Source organism: Myotis davidii, unplaced genomic scaffold (assembly GCF_000327345.1).
Source record: "Myotis davidii unplaced genomic scaffold, ASM32734v1 scaffold62, whole genome shotgun sequence".
Lineage (NCBI taxonomy): Eukaryota > Metazoa > Chordata > Mammalia > Chiroptera > Vespertilionidae > Myotis > Myotis davidii.
The window spans coordinates 969,733-973,230 of record NW_006295180.1 but is presented as its reverse complement, the minus strand read 5'-3'; the positions used below and the strand labels follow the sequence as shown (position 1 = coordinate 973,230).

At 48.4% G+C, this 3,498-nt stretch overlaps 1 pseudogene; it reads right to left on the bottom strand.

The window, feature by feature from the left end:
* Window positions 1-1,338: 1,338 nt before the first annotated feature.
* On the bottom strand, window positions 1,339-2,762 carry LOC102759684 (annotated as a pseudogene).
* Between the last annotated feature and the right edge of the window lie 736 nt (window positions 2,763-3,498).

Sequence of the window (3,498 nt, the reverse complement as noted above, 5' to 3'; positions counted from 1 at the left end):
CACAATGGAATACTATGCTGCTGTAAAAAGGAAGGAATTCTTACCATTTGCAACAGCATGGATGGAACTGGAGAGCATTATGCTAAGTGAAATAAGCCAGTCAATGAAGGAAAATTAGCACATGATCTCACTCATTTATGGATAATAAAGACCATTATAAACTTATGAACAAAAATAGATACCAAGGCAGAGATGCCTCGAACAAACTGTCAAACTACAGCCGGAAGGCCAGGGAATGTTGGGGGCAGGAGTGAGGCGGGAGGGGGGGCGGTAAGAGATCAACCGAAGGACTTGTATGCGTACATATAAGCATAACCAATGGACACACGACACTGGGGAGTAGGGGAGGCCAGGGGATTGTCAAGGGTGGGGGAAAAAATGAGACATATGTAATACTCTTTGTAATACTTTAAGCAATAAAACAATTTTTAAAAAAGGAGTTTATTGGTTCCTATAAGCAGGGAAGTCCATGGACATGACTATGTGTGTAATGTCTGCCTCCTGAATGACACACTGAGCTCTGTGAAGATGGGAATTGAATCTGTGTTATTCACATGGGTCGCTGGTAAGCACTCAAGACAAATTTCTCAAATCAATTCATAAATGAATGGGAAGTCAAAGGATGTGCTCAAGGTAATACAATTAGTGCAGAACCAAGACCAAAACTGGGTCTCCAAACCCTTATGTTGTTATCATGCCATACACCTTTTACAGGTGAAAAAACAAGGCCCAGAGGACAAAGTCACTTACCTGACCTTGTGCAGACAATTAGTGGCAGGACAAGGCCTGGAATCCAGAATGTTTAATGCTTAGCCCAGTTCTTTTTTCACTATAATATAAATAGTGCTTTATTTCCAAACCCAAGGAGGTCCTACCTCAGAAAAAGTCAAGATGTTCACAAGATTCTCGATTATGGGTGCAAACAATTTGCTTAAATTCATTTTGATTTTTAAAAATAAGTAAAAATAATAATATGTAATATGGAAACTTTAAATTCTAAATCAGGAATAAAAAGCTATAAAAGATATTTTGGGTTACATTGGGATCATTTAGATATAGACTATATATTAAATGACTATTAAATAAATGTTAATGACCTTGAATATGAGAATAGTATTGTGATTAAGAAGAAAAATATACCCTTTCTTTAAAATATATTTTATTAATTTTTTACAGAGAGGAAGGGAGAGAGGTAGAGAGTTAGAAACATCGATCAGCTGCCTCCTGCACACCCCCCGCTGGGGATGTGCCCACAACCAAGGTACATGCCCCTGACCGGAACCGAACCTGGGACCCTTCAGGCCGCAGGCCGAAGCTCTATCCACTGAGCCAAACCGGTTAGGGCATGGACTGAATGTTCTTGAGCATCTCCAGGAAAGCCTGCGGGGATGATGCCTCCACATTCTGGAAGGTGTTCTGGACTCTGCCCCACAGGAAGAAGTATTTCGCCTCCAGCCGGATGAACCCGAAGTTGTTCTCACCAAATAGGATGAAGACTCCAGGGAAGCACTCGCGGTAGGCTAAGCCAGGTAAGGTAACAGTGTCCACGCCATAGAAACACATCCTGCAGGTTCCGGGGTAGTTCTGGTCTCTTGAGAGCACGCCCACAGGCAGAACAAACGGGACAGGCTGCCCCTCTGAAGCTGCAGCCCTGGACTCCCCGACGCTGGGCTGGGCAGGGCTCTGCCAGCCATGGCCCTCGCTTTCCTCAGTCCCATCTTCTTGCTGCTGCTGCTCCTGGATCACCTGATCGGCAATCTCCTGGACCACGCGGGAGAGCTCGTTGAAGTTGCGGAAGATCCCGCCATCTCGCAGCTTGATGCGGCGCATGAGGTGGATCTCCAACGTCCTTATGGGGTCTCCAGTGATCTTGGTGACCATGGCATACTTCCCATGGAAGCTGAGCATGGCAATCTTTAGGCCGAAGTCATCGTAGTAGTCTTGGAAGAGGCCTGGCCTGATGAGATCGTCCGGGTGGTTCGGTGGGAGGTAGAGGCGGCGGTAGGTCAGCCAGTTATACTGCTGTCTGTCCTCCAGCACCAGCCCCCCTTCTTCCCTAAGCCGCGTTGGTGAATCCGTTCCGTGGTCTGTCTTCTTGCATCGGGTGGTGAACCTGTCCTTCCGAATCTGCATGTGGCGGTTGTGGAGCTTGCTGAGGCGGCCTTCCATGCACTCCACCATGGCTGATTTCCTCTCCGTCAGGCGAATTCTGAACGAGGGCTTGAAATGTATTGGGCCACTCACATGGGTGTGAAGGGAAGCCCTGTATGTCCAACCAGTAATGCATAAGCCGTCCACCACTACATTCACTAGTATTCTATAGTGCTCAGTATCATCTAGCTGCCACAATCCCAAAATGTGTCTGTATGGGAACAGCTTCGCATAGACTTATAAGACATACCCATCATCTCCAGGTTCTGCAAGTTTTCACGAATGCCAAACTCCTCCCGGCAGTGCCTTCTCCAGATGCTGTCGATGTGCAGGATGTGGTGGAATTTGGTGCAGGCCTGGGCCAGGCTGGGCAGGTCGGTGGCGGTTACCCAGGCGAAGATCTCCACCAGCATCTCCACCGGCAGGTCCTGCAGCGAGCAGTGCAGGGACGGCGGGGGCCGCATGGAGCTCGCGATTCCTCCATTCTTCGCACAGCAAGGGCAGGGCCGGCTTGCCATCGGCCGCTGCCATCTCAGCTGGGCGCTGGCGCTTCTGGGGACACCGAGATCCCCGCGAAGAGCCCACACCCAGAGGCAACCGCACTCCTCCATGCCTCCACAGGTAACAGCCACCACCGCATGGGCTCCTGTGCCTCAGCCGGGCTTTAAGCTGGCTCCTCCCAGCCACGCCCCCAGGTCCTGGCCACGCCCCCTCAGAGAGGAGCCAATTGTAGGACTTTAAACCCATACTCATTCACAGTCGCCTCCCTTTCCCAGTGCCCCCTCCCTGTCCTCCCACCCTAGCCCTAGGCAGTCACTAATCTGATTTCTGTATGGATATGCCACCAGGGATATGCCTATTCCAACGTGGCCCAGCTATTTTACATTTCCACCAGCAATGTACGAGGGATTCAATTTTTAAACATTCTCATGAATGTTTTTTATTTTATTTTTATACAATTGATTTTTTGAAAAATATACTTTATTAATTTTTTTACAGAGAGGAAGGGAGATAGAGAGTTAGAAACATCAATAAGAGAGAAACATCGATCAGTTGCCTCCTGCACAGCCCCCACTGGGGATATGCCCACAACCAAGGTACATGCCCCTGACCAGAATCGAACCTGGGACCTTTCAGTCTGTATTCTGACACTCTATTCACTGAGCCAAACCGGTTAGGGCAAGAATATCCCTTTTCTTAGAAGATGCTGGGTAAAGTATAGGATCGGGTTGGGGAGAGGTGCTATGATATCTATGTACAGAGTTAGGATCTCACCTTTGAGCTCATCTTGGAAGATAGTGTTGGGGCTGCTTATCTGCTCCTCGAGTAGAAGTGGCATCTTGATCA